Genomic DNA, 19,090 nt, shown 5'->3' on the forward strand with positions numbered 1-19,090 from the left:
AACTCGTGTGTCCTATAATCAGATAATTTTTGAACAAGCTTTGATTAGACAGGTGAAAAACAACATCAGATCCTTTTTTTAATATATTCTCACGTCTGAATATCAGCTTCTCCCCTCTGGCCAACATTTCAGGGCTCCCAGGTGTAGATCCCAAATTGAAACAAATATTAATTTGTTACCCAGTTAAACAGTTAATAGAAGTGAGTGACCAGGGTAAATAAAGGTGGGTCAGTGTAAACTGTTTATTCTGGACCAGACTTCGTCATGTGTGATATGTCATGACTTCTTATATTAAGTTTTATCTTTATATTTAGTTCTACATGTGTAATAGATGCGATGTGTGTCCATAAAAAGGTTTCTCCAGGGGAAAATCAAGTTCGTTTTAAAACCGTGTTTCCTTTTTAGGGTACGTTTGCATTCCAAGTGTGGGATTTTTGCCTTTTTGTATTTTTGCTGAGACAAGTTGCCTTTCTTATACGCGGAGGGATCTGCTCGTGAGATGTCCGCTTGGTCCATTTCTGAGCTCAGTATAAGGTGTAGAAAGCATGACTGTCATCATAACCCGCATCTCACCCAGGTGTGGAATAATGTTGTGACTATTGCTTCAGCAATAACATGCTGATTGCATGTTTCTAGATGGGAATAACAGAGATCTCAACTACTGAGGGGCCTTATTAATAAAGTCTCCACAGCCGAAGCGCTGTGTCTCTTTTCAGCTGGCGATAAACCTTTCCTCGATCCTTTGCGGACTTGTAAAACTGTTCCTGATCAGAATAAAAAACGCTCACGCTAATACACAAGAACCCGTGTCTCGCCAAAGCTGACAAATAAACAGACGGACAAGCCGCACTGCACGTGTGAACAGGGGAATGAGCGAGCGAGCGGGGATAGGGCGCCTCCTGCGCTTAAAAGCTTACAGCACCTGGTATTCCCAGGCGGTCTCCCATCCAAGTACTAACCAGGCCCATCCCTGTTTAGCTTCCGAGATCAGGTGTGCTCATGGGGGTGTGGCCGTAAGCGAGAGCAAGGCTCGCTGGCACCCTTCTTATTGAGAGGACAGCTCCGTCACCTCTTTTACGACGCTGCTTTTTTTCCCTTGCGTTTTTCTCTTCTTCCCACGTTCTCTCTCTTCACTGCCTTCGTCCCCGCTCTATTTCACTTCAGCCTTTCACTCTTGCTTCCTTCCAATGAGGACGGAGCTGCGGGAGAAAGGGCGCTATAGAGGATCGCTGTGGAGAGCTGCTGCTGTGCTTTGACATCTGAGCTCTGTGGAAAACGATCTCAATACAATTCTGAAAAACGCGACTCTCCGAACGCCAGCCGAACAAGTCTCCACAGCCGAAGCGCTGTGTCTCTTTTCAGCTGGCGATAAACCTTTCCTCGATCCTTTGCGGACTTGTAAAACTGTTCATGATCAGAATAAAAAACGCTCACGCTAATACACAAGCACCCGTGTCTCGCCAAAGCTGACAAATAAACAGACGGACAAGCCGCACTGCACGTGTGAACAGGGGAATGAGCGAGCGAGCGGGGATAGGGCGCCTCCTGCGCTTAAAAGCTTACAGCACCTGGCATTCCCAGGCGGTCTCCCATCCAAGTACTAACCAGGCCCATCCCTGTTTAGCTTCCGAGATCAGACGAGATCAGGCGTGCTCAAGGGGGTGTGGCCGCAAGCGAGAGCAAGGCTCGCTGGCACCCTTCTTATTGAGAGGACAGCTCCGTCACCTCTTTTACGACGCTGCTTTTTTTCCCTTGCGTTTTTCTCTTCTTCCCACGTTCTCTCTCTTCACTGCCTTCGTCCCCGCTCTATTTCACTTCAGCCTTTCACTCTTGCTTCCTTCCAATGAGGACGGAGCTGCGGGAGAAAGGGCGCTATAGAGGATCGCTGTGGAGAGCTGCTGCTGTGCTTTGACATCTGAGCTCTGTGGAAAACGATCTCAATACAATTCTGAAAAACGCGACTCTCCGAACGCCAACCGAACAAGTCTCCACAGCCGAAGCGCTGTGTCTCTTTTCAGCTGGCGATAAACCTTTCCTCGATCCTTTGCGGACTTGTTAAACTGTTCCTGATCAGAATAAAAAACGCTCACGCTAATACACAAGCACCCGTGTCTCGCCAAAGCTGACAAATAAACAGACGGACAAGCCGCACTGCACGTGTGAACAGGGGAATGAGCGAGCGAGCGGGGATAGGGCGCCTCCTGCGCTTAAAAGCTTACAGCACCTGGTATTCCCAGGCGGTCTCCCATCCAAGTACTAACCAGGCCCATCCCTGTTTAGCTTCCGAGAGCAGACGAGATCAGGCGTGCTCAAGGGGGTGTGGCCATAAACGAGAGCAAGGCTCGCTGGCACCCTTCTTATTGAGAGGACAGCTCCGTCACCTCTTTTACGACGCTGCTTTTTTTCCCTTGCGTTTTTCTCTTCTTCCCACGTTCTCTCTCTTAACTGCCTTCGTCCCCGCTCTATTTCACTTCAGCCTTTCACTCTTGCTTCCTTCCAATGAGGACGGAGCTGCGGGAGAAAGGGCGCTATAGAGGATCGCTGTGGAGAGCTGCTGCTGTGCTTTGACATCTGAGCTCTGTGGAAAACGATCTCAATACAATTCTGAAAAACGCGACTCTCCGAACGCCAGCCGAACAAGTCTCCACAGCCGAAGCACTGTGTCTCTTTTCAGCTGGCGATAAACCTTTCCTCGATCCTTTGCGGACTTGTAAAACTGTTCATGATCAGAATAAAAAACGCTCACGCTAATACACAAGCACCCGTGTCTCGCCAAAGCTGACAAATAAACAGACGGACAAGCCGCACTGCACGTGTGAACAGGGGAATGAGAGAGCGAGCGGGGATAGGGCGCCTCCTGCGCTTAAAAGCTTACAGCACCTGGTATTCCCAGGCGGTCTCCCATCCAAGTACTAACCAGGCCCATCCCTGTTTAGCTTCCGAGATCAGACGAGTTCAGGCGTGCTCAAGGGGGTGTGGCCGTAAGGGAGAGCAAGGCTCGCTGGCACCCTTCTTATTGAGAGGACAGCTCCGTCACCTCTTTTACGACGCTGCTTTTTTTCCCTTGCGTTTTTCTCTTCTTCCCACGTTCTCTCTCTTCACTGCCTTCGTCCCCGCTCTATTTCACTTCAGCCTTTCACTCTTGCTTCCTTCCAATGAGGACGGAGCTGCGGGAGAAAGGGCGCTATAGAGGATCGCTGTGGAGAGCTGCTGCTGTGCTTTGACATCTGAGCTCTGTGGAAAACGATCTCAATACAATTCTGAAAAACGCGACTCTCCGAACGCCAGCCGAACAAGTCTCCACAGCCGAAGCGCTGTGTCTCTTTTCAGCTGGCGATAAACCTTTCTTCGATCCTTTGCGGACTTGTAAAACTGTTCCTGATCAGAATAAAAAACGCTCACGCTAATACACAAGCACCTGCGTCTCGCCAAAGCTGACAAATAAACAGACGGACAAGCCGCACTGCACGTGTGAACAGGGGAATGAGCGAGCGAGCGGGGATAGGGCGCCTCCTGCGCTTAAAAGCTTACAGCACCTGGTATTCCCATGCGGTCTCCCATCCAAGTACTAACCAGGCCCATCCCTGTTTAGCTTCCGAGAGCAGACGAGATCAGGCGTGCTCAAGGGGGTGTGGCCGTAAGCGAGAGCAAGGCTCGCTGGCACCCTTCTTATTGAGAGGACAGCTCCGTCACCTCTTTTACGACGCTGCTTTTTTTCCCTTGCGTTTTTCTCTTCTTCCCACGTTCTCTCTCTTAACTGCCTTCGTCCCCGCTCTATTTCACTTCAGCCTTTCACTCTTGCTTCCTTCCAATGAGGACGGAGCTGCGGGAGAAAGGGCGCTATAGAGGATCGCTGTGGAGAGCTGCTGCTGTGCTTTGACATCTGAGCTCTGTGGAAAACGATCTCAATACAATTCTGAAAAACGCGACTCTCCGAACGCCAGCCGAACAAGTCTCCACAGCCGAAGCGCTGTGTCTCTTTTCAGCTGGCGATAAACCTTTCCTCGATCCTTTGCGGACTTGTAAAACTGTTCATGATCAGAATAAAAAACGCTCACGCTAATACACAAGCACCCGTGTCTCGCCAAAGCTGACAAATAAACAGACGGACAAGCCGCACTGCACGTGTGAACAGGGGAATGAGCGAGCGAGCGGGGATAGGGCGCCTCCTGCGCTTAAAAGCTTACAGCACCTGGTATTCCCAGGCGGTCTCCCATCCAAGTACTAACCAGGCCCATCCCTGTTTAGTTTCCGAGATCAGACGAGATCAGGCGTGCTCAAGGGGGTGTGGTCGTAAGCGAGAGCAAGGCTCGCTGGCACCCTTCTTATTGAGAGGACAGCTCCGTCACCTCTTTTACGACGCTGCTCTTTTTCCCTTGCGTTTTTCTCTTCTTCCCACGTTCTCTCTCTTCACTGCCTTCGTCCCCGCTCTATTTCACTTCAGCCTTTCACTCTTGCTTCCTTCCAATGAGGACGGAGCTGCGGGAGAAAGGGCGCTATAGAGGATCGCTGTGGAGAGCTGCTGCTGTGCTTTGACATCTGAGCTCTGTGGAAAACGATCTCAATACAATTCTGAAAAACGCGACTCTCCGAACGCCAGCCGAACAAGTCTCCACAGCCGAAGCGCTGTGTCTCTTTTCAGCTGGCGATAAACCTTTCCTCGATCCTTTGCGGACTTGTTAAACTGTTCAAGATCAGAATAAAAAACGCTCACGCTAATACACAAGCACCCGTGTCTCGCCAAAGCTGACAAATAAACAGACGGACAAGCCGCACTGCACGTGTGAACAGGGGAATGAGCGAGCGAGCGGGGATAGGGCGCCTCCTGCGCTTAAAAGCTTACAGCACCTGGTATTCCCAGGCGGTCTCCCATCCAAGTACTAACCAGGCCCATCCCTGTTTAGCTTCCGAGATCAAACGAGATCAGGCGTGCTCAAGGGGGTGTGGCCGTAAGCGAAAGCAAGGCTCGCTTGCACCCTTCTTATTGAGAGGACAGCTCCGTCACCTCTTTTACGACGCTGCTTTTTTTCCCTTGCGTTTTTCTCTTCTTCCCACGTTCTCTCACTTAACTGCCTTCGTCCCCGCTCTATTTCACTTCAGCCTTTCACTCTTGCTTCCTTCCAATGAGGACGGAGCTGCGGGAGAAAGGGCGCTATAGAGGATCGCTGTGGAGAGCTGCTGCTGTGCTTTGACATCTGAGCTCTGTGGAAAACGATCTCAATACAATTCTGAAAAACGCGACTCTCCGAACGCCAGCCGAACAAGTCTCCACAGCCGAAGCGCTGTGTCTCTTTTCAGCTGGCGATAAACCTTTCCTCGATCCTTTGCGGACTTGTAAAACTGTTCATGATCAGAATAAAAAACGCTCACGCTAATACACAAGCACCCGTGTCTCGCCAAAGCTGACAAATAAACAGACGGACAAGCCGCACTGCACGTGTGAACAGGGGAATGAGCGAGCGAGCGGGGATAGGGCGCCTCCTGCGCTTAAAAGCTTACAGCACCTGGTATTCCCAGGCGGTCTCCCATCCAAGTACTAACCAGGCCCATCCCTGTTTAGTTTCCGAGATCAGACGAGATCAGGCGTGCTCAAGGGGGTGTGGTCGTAAGCGAGAGCAAGGCTCGCTGGCACCCTTCTTATTGAGAGGACAGCTCCGTCACCTCTTTTACGACGCTGCTCTTTTTCCCTTGCGTTTTTCTCTTCTTCCCACGTTCTCTCTCTTCACTGCCTTCGTCCCCGCTCTATTTCACTTCAGCCTTTCACTCTTGCTTCCTTCCAATGAGGACGGAGCTGCGGGAGAAAGGGCGCTATAGAGGATCGCTGTGGAGAGCTGCTGCTGTGCTTTGACATCTGAGCTCTGTGGAAAACGATCTCAATACAATTCTGAAAAACGCGACTCTCCGAACGCCAGCCGAACAAGTCTCCACAGCCGAAGCGCTGTGTCTCTTTTCAGCTGGCGATAAACCTTTCCTCGATCCTTTGCGGACTTGTTAAACTGTTCATGATCAGAATAAAAAACGCTCACGCTAATACACAAGCAACCGTGTCTCGCCAAAGCTGACAAATAAACAGACGGACAAGCCGCACTGCACGTGTGAACAGGGGAATGAGCGAGCGAGCGGGGATAGGGCGCCTCCTGCGCTTAAAAGCTTACAGTACCTGGTATTCCCAGGCGGTCTCCCATCCAAGTACTAACCAGGCCAATCCCTGTTTAGCTTCCGAGATCAGACGAGATCAGGCGTGCTCAAGGGGGTGTGGCCATAAGCGAGAGCAAGGCTCGCTGGCACCCTTCTTATTGAGAGGACAGCTCCGTCACCTCTTTTATGACGCTGCTCTTTTTCCCTTGCGTTTTTCTCTTCTTCCCACGTTCTCTCTCTTCACTGCCTTCGTCCCCGCTCTATTTCACTTCAGCCTTACACTCTTGCTTCCTTCCAATGAGGACGGAGCTGCGGGAGAAAGGGCGCTATAGAGGTTCGCTGTGGAGAGCTGCTGCTGTGCTTTGACATCTGAGCTCTGTGGAAAACGATCTCAATACAATTCTGAAAAACGCGACCCTCCGAACGCCAGCCGAACAAGTCTCCACAGCCGAAGCGCTGTGTCTCTTTTCAGCTGGCGATAAACCTTTCCTCGATCCTTTGCGGACTTGTTAAACTGTTCATGATCAGAATAAAAAACGCTCACGCTAATACACAAACACCCGTGTCTCGCCAAAGCTGACAAATAAACAGACGGACAAGCCGCACTGCACGTGTGAACAGGGGAATGAGCGAGCGAGCGGGGATAGGGCGCCTCCTGCGCTTAAAAGCTTACAGCACCTGGTATTCCCAGGCGGTCTCCCATCCAAGTACTAACCAGGCCCATCCCTGTTTAGCTTCCGAGATCAGACGAGATCAGGCGTGCTCAAGGGGGTGTGGCCGTAAGCGAGAGCAAGGCTCGCTGGCACCCTTCTTATTGAGAGGACAGCTCCGTCACCTCTTTTACGACGCTGCTTTTTTTCCCTTGCGTTTTTCTCTTCTTCCCACGTTCTCTCTCTTCACTGCCTTCGTCCCCGCTCTATTTCACTTCAGCCTTTCACTCTTGCTTCCTTCCAATGAGGACGGAGCTGCGGGAGAAAGGGCGCTATAGAGGATCGCTGTGGAGAGCTGCTGCTGTGCTTTGACATCTGAGCTCTGTGGAAAACGATCTCAATACAATTCTGAAAAACGCGACTCTCCGAACGCCAGCCGAACAAGTCTCCACAGCCGAAGCGCTGTGTCTCTTTTCAGCTGGCGATAAACCTTTCCTCGATCCTTTGCGGACTTGTAAAACTGTTCCTGATCAGAATAAAAAACGCTCACGCTAATACACAAGCACCCGTGTCTCCCCAAAGCTGACAAATAAACAGAAAGGACAAGCCGCACTGCACGTGTGAACAGGGGAATGAGCGAGCGAGCGGGGATAGGGCGCCTCCTCCGCTTAAAAGCTTACAGCACCTGGTATTCCCAGGCGGTCTCCCAGCCAAGTACTAACCAGGCCCATCCCTGTTTAGCTTCCGAGATCAGACGAGATCAGGCATGCTCAAGGGGGTATGGCCATAAGCGAGAACAAGGCTCGCTGGCACCCTTCTTATTGAGAGGACAGCTCCGTCACCTCTTTTACGACGCTGCTTTTTTTCCCTTGCGTTTTTCTCTTCTTCCCACGTTCTCTCTCTTCACTGCCTTCGTCCCTGCTCTATTTCACTTCAGCCTTTCACTCTTGCTTCCTTCCAATGAGGACGGAGCTGCAGGAGAAAGGGCGCTATAGAGGATCGCTGTGGAGAGCTGCTGCTGTGCTTTGACATCTGAGCTCTGTGGAAAACGATCTCAATACAATTCTGAAAAACGCGACTCTCCGAACGCCAGCCGAACAAGTCTCCACAGCCGAAGCGCTGTGTCTCTTTTCAGCTGGCGATAAACCTTTCCTCGATCCTTTGCGGACTTGTAAAACTGTTCCTGATCAGAATAAAAAACGCTCACGCTAATACACAAGCACCCGTGTCTCGCCAAAGCTGACAAATAAACAGACGGACAAGCCGCACTGCACGTGTGAACAGGGGAATGAGCGAGCGAGCGGGGATAGGGCGCCTCCTGCGCTTAAAAGCTTACAGCACCTGGTATTCCCAGGCGGTCTCCCATCCAAGTACTAACCAGGCCCATCCCTGTTTAGCTTCCGAAATCAGGTGTGCTCAAGGGGGTGTGGCCGTAAGCGAGAGCAAGGCTCGCTGGCACCCTTCTTATTGAGAGGACAGCTCCGTCACCTCTTTTACGACGCTGCTTTTTTTCCCTTGCGTTTTTCTCTTCTTCCCACGTTCTCTCTCTTCACTGCCTTCGTCCCCGCTCTATTTCACTTCAGCCTTTCACTCTTGCTTCCTTCCAATGAGGACGGAGCTGCGGGAGAAAGGGCGCTATAGAGGATCGCTGTGGAGAGCTGCTGCTGTGCTTTGACATCTGAGCTCTGTGGAAAACGATCTCAATACAATTCTGAAAAACGCGACTCTCCGAACGCCAGCCGAACAAGTCTCCACAGCCGAAGCGCTGTGTCTCTTTTCAGCTGGCGATAAACCTTTCCTCGATCCTTTGCGGACTTGTAAAACTGTTCCTGATCAGAATAAAAAACGCTCACGCTAATACACAAGCACCCGTGTCTCGCCAAAGCTGACAAATAAACAGACGGACAAGCCGCACTGCACGTGTGAACAGGGGAATGAGCGAGCGAGCGGGGATAGGGCGCCTCCTGCGCTTAAAAGCTTACAGCACCTGGTATTCCCAGGCGGTCTCCCATCCAAGTACTAGCCAGGCCCATCCCTGTTTAGCTTCTGAGATCAGACGAGATCAGGCGTGCTCAAGGGGGTGTGGCCGTAAGCGAGAGCAAGGCTCGCTGGCACCCTTCTTATTGAGAGGACAGCTCCGTCACCTCTTTTACGACGCTGCTTTTTTTCCCTTGCGTTTTTCTCTTCTTCCCACGTTCTCTCTCTTCACTGCCTTCGTCCCCGCTGTATTTCACTTCAGCCTTTCACTCTTGCTTCCTTCCAATGAGGACGGAGCTGCGGGAGAAAGGGCGCTATAGAGGATCGCTGTGGAGAGCTGCTGCTGTGCTTTGACATCTGAGCTCTGTTGAAAACGATCTCAATACAATTCTGAAAAACGCGACTCTCCGAACGCCAGCCGAACAAGTCTCCACAGCCGAAGCGCTGTGTCTCTTTTCAGCTGGCGATAAACCTTTCCTCGATCCTTTGCGGACTTGTAAAACTGTTCCTGATCAGAATAAAAAACGCTCACGCTAATACACAAGCACCCGTGTCTCGCCAAAGCTGACAAATAAACAGACGGACAAGCCGCACTGCACGTGTGAACAGGGGAATGAGCGAGCGAGCGGGGATAGGGCGCCTCCTGCGCTTTAAAGCTTACAGCACCTGGTATTCCCAGGCGGTCTCCCATCCAAGTACTAACCAGGCCCATCCCTGTTTAGCTTCCGAGATCAGACGAGATCAGGCATTCTCAAGGGGGTGTGGCCGTAAGCGAGAGCAAGGCTCGCTGGCACCCTTCTTATTGAGAGGACAGCTCCGTCACCTCTTTTACGACGCTGCTTTTTTTCCCTTGCGTTTTTCTCTTCTTCCCACGTTCTCTCTCTTCACTGCCTTCGTTCCCGCTCTATTTCACTTCAGCCTTTCACTCTTGCTTCCTTCCAATGAGGACGGAGCTGCGGGAGAAAGGGCGCTATAGAGGATCGCTGTGTAGAGCTGCTGCTGTGCTTTGACATCTGAGCTCTGTGGAAAACGATCTCAATACAATTCTGAAAAACGCGACTCTCCGAACGCCAGCCGAACAAGTCTCCACAGCCGAAGCGCTGTGTCTCTTTTCAGCTGGCGATAAACCTTTCCTCGATCCTTTGCGGACTTGTAAAACTGTTCCTGATCAGAATAAAAAACGCTCACGCTAATACACAAGCACCCGTGTCTCGCCAAAGCTGACAAATAAAGAGACGGACAAGCCGCACTGCACGTGTGAACAGGGGAATGAGCGAGCGAGCGGGGATAGGGCGCCTCCTGCGCTTAAAAGCTTACAGCACCTGGTATTCCCAGGCGGTCTCCCATCCAAGTACTAACCAGGCCCATCCCTGTTTAGCTTCCGAGATCAGACGAGATCAGGCGTGCTCAAGGGGGTGTGGCCATAAGCGAGAACAAGGCTCGCTGGCACCCTTCTTATTGAGAGGACAGCTCCGTCACCTCTTTTACGACGCTGCTTTTTTTCCCTTGCGTTTTTCTCTTCTTCCCACGTTCTCTCTCTTCACTGCCTTCGTCCCCGCTCTATTTCACTTCAGCCTTTCACTCTTGCTTCCTTCCAATGAGGACGGAGCTGCGGGAGAAAGGGCGCTATAGAGGATCGCTGTGGAGAGCTGCTGCTGTGCTTTGACATCTGAGCTCTGTGGAAAACGATCTCAATACAATTCTGAAAAACGCGACTCTCCGAACGCCAGCCGAACAAGTCTCCACAGCCGAAGCGCTGTGTCTCTTTTCAGCTGGCGATAAACCTTTCCTCGATCCTTTGCGGACTTGTAAAACTGTTCCTGATCAGAATAAAAAACGCTCACGCTAATACACAAGCACCCGTGTCTCGCCAAAGCTGACAAATAAACAGACGGACAAGCCGCACTGCACGTGTGAACAGGGGAATGAGCGAGCGAGCGGGGATAGGGCGCCTCCTGCGCTTAAAAGCTTTCTGAATTCTGAGTACGTACGGGATCCTCGGCCTTGCGCTTATAACAAAGTCCAAGTCCCTTTGCAGACAACAGCAGTTGTCACATGATTGTCTCTGAGGATGTGCGACAATGGCCAAGGAGAGCCCCGATCTGAGCTTGCGCTCACTTTTTGACCAAGACACAGGTGTGTGCTGATTGGTTGAGAGTTTGGCGGGCATTGGAGACCCACGTGGTATTACCACGCCCTGCGTGAGATATGAGTCACTTACTCTTAACACTTTGGAATGCAGTCCAGATGTCCATTTGGCACTCCCTAGACAGATAGGCGCCAATGGATGACCATTGATCATGATAGCCAGGCTTAGCTAAGTGCATCCCCATCTGGGAGCTGTCCCTTATCAAAAGAAAACATCTTAAATCAGCCTGCATGAATACTTTCTCTGTTGCTGCACCACAGAGATGGAAGGTGAGATGGGGCCTCATTTAGGACAGCATACCACCGCTTAATTCTGTCTTATTAACAAGCATTGCCGCTACAACGGCATCTCTCCTGTCAAACTTCCTCCTGACTTGTTTGACAGGATCTGGGCCGTGGTGAACAGTGGGAAAGACGCCCTGTGGAGAGTGAGGAACATGGGGCTGTTCAAAGGCATCGAGGTCCCAGTCAAGGCAGCAGGTAGCCTGGCCCTGTTCATCACCCAAGAGAACTATTACCTCAGAGATCTGTGGAGAGAAAGGAGGGAGGAAGCAGAAAATCTGTGGGAAATAGAGAGCATAGGTCAATATCTCAAGAAACTGTGAAAAACATTATCATGTTTAAGTAAAGAATGTGATTTACACCAGAAAAAAATAAATCGTTGCTATGTAACTGGTACCGTGTCAAAATGTAATGAGATGTGATCATATATACTGTTTTAAGTATGTATATTAATGTAAAGCTTTCTAATTTGTGATGTCCTGTATTTTTTTGTGAAAAGAAAATAAAGTTCTTAAAAAATCGATTCACCCAGGGCGAGGCTCGGCCATTGCACTCCGGCTGTGCTGACCCCTGCGAATTCCCCAAATGTGGGAATCTCGACTGCATAATTTCTGGTAGTGGGGGACTGCGTTCGCGCTCTCCCCTGATGTGCTTGGTCCAATATCGGATACGGAAGAGTTACGACACCACGTGCTGCGATAGGATCCCAGTTCGAAAGGAGTCGATGCCACTGCTGGTTCCCGGTTTCTTTTAGTTAGAGGTCTGGAGAAGCATTTCAAGCTGGTTACACTACTCCTTCCGGACATTCATTCCCTTTTCAAAGTCAGTCGTTTTGCTGTAGTCTGCATTATTTAGGCTGATTATCGAGGTTAGCCTTTATTTGGTCATGGGGGCCTCGGTACTGTATGCTAATTCTCAAGACAGTTTCACCCGTTTTCTGATTGCTAGGTTCTGTACCAGTGCAGACATGTCAAACAGTGAATGGCTGTACCTCTATTGTATCCGTGCTCAATGAATGAAATCAGTAATAAATGAATATATGTATAGTTATACGATAAACAAGTGGTTTATCGACTCATCTTCATTTGCAGATTTAGAGGCAGCTTCGATATTCGTTTAACAAACGTTTTTTTTTTTATATGGGTCACACACATGCCATAGCAACAAAACATCTCTAGAGATGAGGCTATAGATCACCTTTCCATCCTCCAGGTTTTCCTCCCAAAGCCTACGGCACCAACAGTGACCCCTGCTGGCCGAGAAAGCTTGCAGCACCTGGTATTCCCAGGAAGTCTCCCATCCAAGTACTAACCAGGCCCAACCCTGCTTAGCTTCCAAGATCAGACAAGATTGGGCACATTCAGGGTGGTGTGGCCACAAGCGAAAGTCGTGGCGCCTAACTCGCTACTTGAAGCTGTGTGTGGCTGGGGCTCTGTGCCCCCCGAGTTGGACTGAAGGATCGTTCTTGTGCAACTCTTTGGAAAGGAGCCTCTTTCCAAATCGCATTGCGTACCTGGATGTTGGCGAATGTGCTCCCTTGTGTTGGCTTGTCCCGCACTGGAGGAGAACAAACAAACTGCTCGGAGGAGCACAAGGCAAGTCTTCACAAGACAAAAACCTCCAGTGCACAGCACTCAAAACATTTCTGGGCTGTCGCGTGTTTATTTCAGCACATAAAGCGCACCAGTCCAACACGTCGGCCGGGCGCGCGGCGCCTCCGCCCTCTTGTGGCCTTGCGGCGTCAGAGCGAGAGGCTCCTTCTCGCTGCCTTTCCGCTGTGTTGCAGAGCCCCGAGAGGGAACCTGGAGCGCACACTTTGTGGGGGGCGGGGGACCGCGTTCGCGCTCTGCCCCCGGTCTCTTGCGCGAGTACTAAATCTCACGGCGCCAGCCAGCGGCCAGGAGACAAGTACAATATCGCGGGACAGGGGGGCCTCGTCATTGATTGTTACATATGAGACGGGGATTAGGAGGAGACCCCGACTGATTGGTAAAGGGGAACACTAACACCAGAGTGACACCCCCGGCGTCTCTTTTTGAGAGACGCCCTGGGATTTCTTAATGGCCAAGGAGGGTCGGGACCTCGGTTTTATGCCTCCCCCGAAGGACGGCGCCTGTTTGTGCAGCAGAGTGTCGCCATCAGGAAAGCCACACAGACCGCAGGGTGAGCGCTCCCTACTCCCAGTCACACCTCTTGCAGGAGCAGCAGCAACCTGAGCTTTTCCGGGGTGAATCTCCCATCCGGGTGCCGGCTAGGCTCACACCTGCTGGGCTGCCATGGGTGAGCCCAGTCGAGAGTCGCAGGTTGAGATCTAGTCACCGGGGAGAAACGATACAAGCAAGGCTCCCAGCACTTGAAAAGACCGACAAATGACTTGTTCCCGCCGGAGCTGAATGTACCTGAATGTTGTAGTGGTTTGATGGGTTTACTGAGACAATTATTAATTGTAGCAGTAATCACGAGGTTGTTCGTTGGGGCTTTTAGAAAATCAATCGTCAGAACAACTAACAACGCACACACGCGGGTTCAATACACGGGATACATTTATTAATATAAACTGTGCACCAAACATATACTAGTCTGCCAGGATACGAGTGGCAGACCTTACTGTGAGGGTTATCAATATACAAGGTATATAATCTCGAAGAGATGCAAACACAAAGAGATACACAACAGAGAATATATGTCAATATATATCGTTCGGTTACCAAATCGCTAATCAGTGTTATTACCCACTGTTACTCTAAACTCGGAAGTAAATACATTACTCATGAATTAAATTGATAACAACTTGTGTTGAGGTACAATTGAATTCTCGAGCCGCAATGTAGAACATGGGGTTTACTTATCCACTGTGTATGGTTTTGGAATCTCCCGGCACGAACACCAAACCAGCTGACAGGCTCTGTTGCAGCCTCTGTTGCAGCGGTTGTCCAATGGGCGTTGTGTCGGCGTTCTCTGGCTACCGGCCAACCAGTCAAGGTGCAGCTCGGAGTAGGACGGGCGGAGGAATCTGACTGCGGCGCGCAGGGCAGTCGTTGCTCCGAGGGGATCTACCAGCAGTCCGGCTGGCTAGTAGAAAGTCTCTATGCACAGATGTGACCGCGAGTCCTCACAAGTCACTCTTTTGCCTGGGAAGAAGCTGGTTCGTTCCCGGTCCAGCGCTGCTTCTGAATAAGCTATTCAGGTTGTCGACGAGGGTCCAACTGTAGGCTGCCGTTGAGCAAGCGGAGCATTCACGTTGGTAGAATTCTGAGTACGTATGGGATCCTAGGCCTCGCGCTTAGAACAAAGTCCAAGTCCTTTTGCAGACAACAGCAGTTGTCACGTGATTGTCTCTGAGGATGCGCGAAAATGGCCAAGGAGAGCCCAGATCTGAGCTTGCGCTCCCTTTTTGACCAAGACCCAGATGTGTGCTGATTGGTTGAGAGTTTGGCGGGCATTGGAGACCCACATGGTTTTACCACGCCCTGCCAGTCCCTGATTGGTTGGTCAAGATGAGATATAAGTCACTTACTCTTGACACTTAGGAATGCAGTCCAGATGTCCATTCGGCACTCCCTAGACTGATAGGCGCCAATGAATGACCATTGATCATGATAGCCAGGCTTAGCTAAGTGCATCCCTGTCTGGGAGCTTGTTCCTTTTCAAAACAAAACATCTTAAATCAGCCTGCATGAATACTTTCTCTGTGGCTGCACCACAGAGATGGAGGGTGAGATGGGGCCTCCTTTAGGACAGCATACCAACACTTAATTCTGTCTTATTAACAAGCATTGCCGCTACAATAGCAATTCAAATACAACAGCCACACTGCTGAAACCATATGTTTTACACACCAGACAGGCCCCCTAACCTCATACAACCTTGCTGTGGCTGTGACCCCTTTCTTTATTTTTTTATGATGTTTTCAATATGGCACCATTAGACAGGCCGTACATGGTGATAGGAGGGTGCTATTCACGAGTCAATAGCTCTTCAAGCACAACAGCCACAGTGCTGCAACCAGGTGTTTTACACACCAGACAGGCCCCCTAACCTTATACAATCTTGCTGTGGCTGTGTCCCTTTTCTTTATTTTTTTATGATGTTTTCAATATGGCACCATTAGACAGGCCGTACATGGTGATAGGAGGGTGCTATTCACGAGTCAATAGCTCTTCAAGCACAACAGCCACAGTGCTGCAAACAGGTGTTTTACACATCAGACAGCTCCCCTAACCTTATACAACCTTGCTTTGAGATGTGGAACATTTCTTTATTTTTTAATGATTTTTTTACTGTAATCAAGTGTTGTGCTCATTAATAATAATAATAATAATTGCTTACACTTATATAGCGCTTTTCTGGACACTCCACTCAAAGCACTTTACAGGTAATGGGGACTCCCCTCCACCACCACCAATGTGCAGCATCCACCTGGATGATGCGACGGCAGCCATAGTGCACCAGAACACTCACCACTATCAGTGAGGAGGAGAGAAGAGAAATGTAGCCAATTCAAAGAGGGGAATTATTAGGAGGCCATGATTGGTAAGGGCCAATGGGGAAATTTGGGGATATTGTCAGTATCACTATACTGGGGCATTAGGACCCACATGGACCACAGGGTGAGCGCCCCCTGCTGGCCCCACTAAGGAACTAAGGAACCTTAGTTTTTCCCAGGAGGTCTACCATCCAGGTACTGACCAGGCTCACACCTGCTTAGCTTCAGTGGGTTGCCAGTTGTGAGTTGCAGGGTGATATGGCTGCTGGCCATAATCAGCAGCCTTCAGTACTGAAGCAGGTGTGAGCCTGGTCAGTACCTGGATGGGAGACCTCCTGGGAAAAACTAAGGTTGCTTCTGGAAGAGGTGCTAGTGGGGCCAGCACAACCATTAGGCAGGCCTCCTGACCTTTCACAGTCATGCTTTGTTGTGTGAAACTTTAATTATCTTTTTAGGATTTTTTGAACATGGCAACTTCCACCGAGATGGGTGGGGGGTGTCGGGGTGCTCTTCAATAGCTTTTTCATCTATACACACAAACGGATGTAACCAAGACACTCAGAACCTGTCACGCAGGGGCTGACTGCTGAGGATAGGGATCCAATGCGGTGCCCTTGGTAGGGTTGGCGCGAGACGCAGGCATAGTCGGAGTAAACAGGCAGGGGTCCGAGTCCGGGAAGGCGTATGTCGAAGAAAACTCAGTCTTCACTCAGGTTGGGAGATTGTCAACAGAGATCTTTAATACAATCAGCTGAAGGGGAGCATATCACAGAGAAAGGGTTTCCCCTAGCACTCAAGACATGTTCACTGGACTGAAGTTATACTGTCCTTTTTTATACATTAAAAGTAGGCAATACTTTAACATATCAAAGGAACATACAGGGAAAGGGGCAGTGTCAGAAGTCAAACAAACAGGACAGGGGGGTGCCATTTGGCATCCTACAATCTGTTTCAATTTTCTCTGGTTGAATGGGTGTGAGGAATCACAGGCTTTAGTTTGCACCTAAGACAGTGGTCTTAGGTGCGAACAGAAAACCTTTCCCACGCATAGTCACTGTCCTGACCTTTTGACTCGGTCTTCCACACGTAGCACAGGCGTAGGCACAGAATCGACAGGCGAAAGTGTAGTCGAGGGACTGGCAGGGGTCGGAGTCCGGGAAGGCGTAGAAGTTGCGTCGGTGTGGATTCAGAAGGCAGAGGCGTAAACGAAAAGTCAGGCTGGGGTCAGGATCCGAGAAAGTGTAAAACAGGCGAAGGTACAAAATCGAGTGGCTAAAGCGGGGTCGAGGTCCAGGGGAGAAGTCGTAGTAAGGCAAAGGTGTAGTTAGTACGTAAGCTCCGGGAGAGAATCTCAATCGTGAGCAATGACCGGGGGGCAGATGAAGGTTTAAGCAGAGGCCTGATTGACACGTGCACGTTTGGTACGGGGAGAGCTCGTAGGAATGCGGGAGCACTTGCCTGCGTGAGGGAGATTCGTGGCAAAACCAACAGAATCAACCTGAACTCACAGAAAAACAAGAATGCCCCCGAGACACCTGCACCCCCCTCGGACCACTCTGGTATCAACACCCCCAAACCCATCCATACCAGCTAACAAGACTCAGAATCGGTGCAACCCTCCAACCTGGACCAAGAGCAGGATGGGACAAGAACCTGCACCACACTACGCACCCCTCATCCAGACCAGCAGGACAGCCAGACCACAGACAGCACCATCATGTAACCCCCCTGTTCATTCCAACAGAAAAGCCGAACTGACCCCCACCAGCATGGCGACGCTGCAGCTCTGGTCACACCAGCAGGCCCAATGGGCTCAGAGCTGGGGGACATACAGATGCAGCCATTCAAAATGCGTGGGCGATACCGCATTATTTTCCGGTACGCTGTACGCAGTCTACCGCAAGTTACCGGTAAATACCGCGAGTTACCGGTAAATACTGCTAGTTACCGTAAATTCTCCTATAATATGACAAGCAAAATAATAGTATCCGGAATTTCGGCAAGGTGGAGCTAATAAAGCTCAACCTCTCATGTTTGAGCTGTGGCCATCAAAGTCTTTAACGAAGATATTACTAATAGTATTAATAATGAATGACTTTGGACAAGCTGTAAGTGTAAACTCAAAGTATTGCCCTGGTCAACATTCTTTTTTTCATTGACCGTCTTTGTAAAAGTAACACCACAGCATTTCGCAATCACGCATTTGTTTCCAATCATGCAAAGTACAGTAATTTTTGAGAATCGATTCACCATGCCTTTCACATGCTCATAAAAGAGATTGATTTAGGAACATAAACATATTACTGTATGAAAACTGTACTGTATACAGTATGTATATGTATATTTAATGTCTTAACTGTGCCCGTTTAAGTATTGAATATTCATATCTCATTTTACCACTGAAGGGAAATCTTAGTAGCTGAGCATAAAAAGAATAGGAGCATACTGCAACGCGTGTGAAGGCCATAAACAATATTAATTTTGGAACATAAACATACAGTATATGGCTGGTCTCAGTACTTTAAAGAAAACATACACGAAACATGGTTTCATTATGACCAGAATCGGTCTTGAGATATTTTTAACTTGATTTACAGTATTTGAGAGGTATGTCTTAACACCGATACTACAGTGCTTAAGTACTGCTCACGTATATGTTTCTAGGTTTATATTATGCATTTCATACGATCAAATTACTTTTGAGCAACTAATAAGAAGCGCGAAACGGTATGCGTTTTAGTTTCGTTTTGTGCTGGGACCCGTGGATTGATTAGAGATATCAAGTACATACAAGTCATTTTTTAAATGTTGTAGTTCGTCTTGAAAAAATGTTACGAGTACATCATCTATCAACAATTACACAGGTTCTGTTTCCATATTGCGGATTTTGGTTACGTAATATTATTTTCTAGATTTCACGTTGTGAATATATGATTTGGGCAAACAGAGACGCAAAGAAGTACATTATTGGTTGTTGTTTTTTTTTTTGCAGTTTTATCTAGAACAAGCGATGCTTAAACCTTTGTCTGATTCTTGTGAAACTACCCACACGACAGTTACAGTACCTAGGAGTTGACTTCAGTGATGTCACTGATGGGATGTTTCTAAAAATCCATGGTCTGTGATTGAAACCTGTAAAACCGGTTTAATTCGTCACAGCCAGCACTCTTCAGGTGTGAGGGTCTTCTGCTCAGAATGAAACGCTAAAATGTTTGTGTATATTCTAATGGTAGTGGGGGCAGGGTGTGTGGGAACAGCTTTGGTTGAAATTGCATTGGAGATCTATGTTCTTCACACCTGAAACATTTTCTCTGAAAGCATTTTCTCTGAAAGCATTTTCTTCGCAGTTTAACCGATCTTGTTACAGCATGTTACAGTTTACTATTATTAACCATATTAATTTTAAGTG

At 49.4% G+C, this 19,090-nt stretch overlaps 8 non-coding genes and 9 pseudogenes across 8 annotated transcripts; 1 reads left to right on the top strand and 16 right to left on the bottom strand.

Moving 5' to 3' along the window:
- Positions 1 to 910: 910 nt before the first annotated feature.
- Positions 911 to 1,019, bottom strand: LOC148669172 (5S ribosomal RNA; annotated as a pseudogene).
- A 537-nt stretch (positions 1,020 to 1,556) lies between these two features.
- On the bottom strand, positions 1,557 to 1,675 carry LOC148669173 (5S ribosomal RNA; annotated as a pseudogene).
- Positions 1,676 to 2,212: 537 nt separating this feature from the next.
- LOC148669174 (5S ribosomal RNA) lies at positions 2,213 to 2,331 on the bottom strand (annotated as a pseudogene).
- A 537-nt stretch (positions 2,332 to 2,868) lies between these two features.
- On the bottom strand, positions 2,869 to 2,987 carry LOC148669175 (5S ribosomal RNA; annotated as a pseudogene).
- A 537-nt stretch (positions 2,988 to 3,524) lies between these two features.
- LOC148669176 (5S ribosomal RNA) lies at positions 3,525 to 3,643 on the bottom strand (annotated as a pseudogene).
- A 537-nt stretch (positions 3,644 to 4,180) lies between these two features.
- LOC148669177 (5S ribosomal RNA) lies at positions 4,181 to 4,299 on the bottom strand (annotated as a pseudogene).
- A 537-nt stretch (positions 4,300 to 4,836) lies between these two features.
- On the bottom strand, positions 4,837 to 4,955 carry LOC148669178 (5S ribosomal RNA). The gene has a single exon (XR_015938108.1). It is a non-coding gene; the product is annotated as a 5S ribosomal RNA (ribosomal RNA).
- Positions 4,956 to 5,492: 537 nt separating this feature from the next.
- LOC148669179 (5S ribosomal RNA) lies at positions 5,493 to 5,611 on the bottom strand (annotated as a pseudogene).
- Positions 5,612 to 6,148: 537 nt separating this feature from the next.
- LOC148669180 (5S ribosomal RNA) lies at positions 6,149 to 6,267 on the bottom strand (annotated as a pseudogene).
- Positions 6,268 to 6,804: 537 nt separating this feature from the next.
- On the bottom strand, positions 6,805 to 6,923 carry LOC148669181 (5S ribosomal RNA). Its single transcript, XR_015937664.1, has one exon. It is a non-coding gene; the product is annotated as a 5S ribosomal RNA (ribosomal RNA).
- A 538-nt stretch (positions 6,924 to 7,461) lies between these two features.
- Positions 7,462 to 7,580, bottom strand: LOC148669182 (5S ribosomal RNA). Its single transcript, XR_015938423.1, has one exon. It is a non-coding gene; the product is annotated as a 5S ribosomal RNA (ribosomal RNA).
- Positions 7,581 to 8,117: 537 nt separating this feature from the next.
- On the bottom strand, positions 8,118 to 8,226 carry LOC148669183 (5S ribosomal RNA; annotated as a pseudogene).
- Positions 8,227 to 8,763: 537 nt separating this feature from the next.
- LOC148669184 (5S ribosomal RNA) lies at positions 8,764 to 8,882 on the bottom strand. Its single transcript, XR_015939148.1, has one exon. It is a non-coding gene; the product is annotated as a 5S ribosomal RNA (ribosomal RNA).
- A 537-nt stretch (positions 8,883 to 9,419) lies between these two features.
- LOC148669185 (5S ribosomal RNA) lies at positions 9,420 to 9,538 on the bottom strand. Its single transcript, XR_015938169.1, has one exon. It is a non-coding gene; the product is annotated as a 5S ribosomal RNA (ribosomal RNA).
- A 537-nt stretch (positions 9,539 to 10,075) lies between these two features.
- Positions 10,076 to 10,194, bottom strand: LOC148669186 (5S ribosomal RNA). Its single transcript, XR_015938275.1, has one exon. It is a non-coding gene; the product is annotated as a 5S ribosomal RNA (ribosomal RNA).
- A 1,482-nt stretch (positions 10,195 to 11,676) lies between these two features.
- Positions 11,677 to 11,841, top strand: LOC148669187 (U1 spliceosomal RNA). The gene has a single exon (XR_015937228.1). It is a non-coding gene; the product is annotated as a U1 spliceosomal RNA (small nuclear RNA).
- Positions 11,842 to 12,458: 617 nt separating this feature from the next.
- LOC148669188 (5S ribosomal RNA) lies at positions 12,459 to 12,577 on the bottom strand. Its single transcript, XR_015937202.1, has one exon. It is a non-coding gene; the product is annotated as a 5S ribosomal RNA (ribosomal RNA).
- Between the last annotated feature and the right edge of the window lie 6,513 nt (positions 12,578 to 19,090).

This window comes from Lepisosteus platostomus, chromosome 5 (assembly GCF_059453375.1).
Source record: "Lepisosteus platostomus isolate fLepPlt1 chromosome 5, fLepPlt1.hap1, whole genome shotgun sequence".
NCBI lineage: Eukaryota > Metazoa > Chordata > Actinopteri > Semionotiformes > Lepisosteidae > Lepisosteus > Lepisosteus platostomus.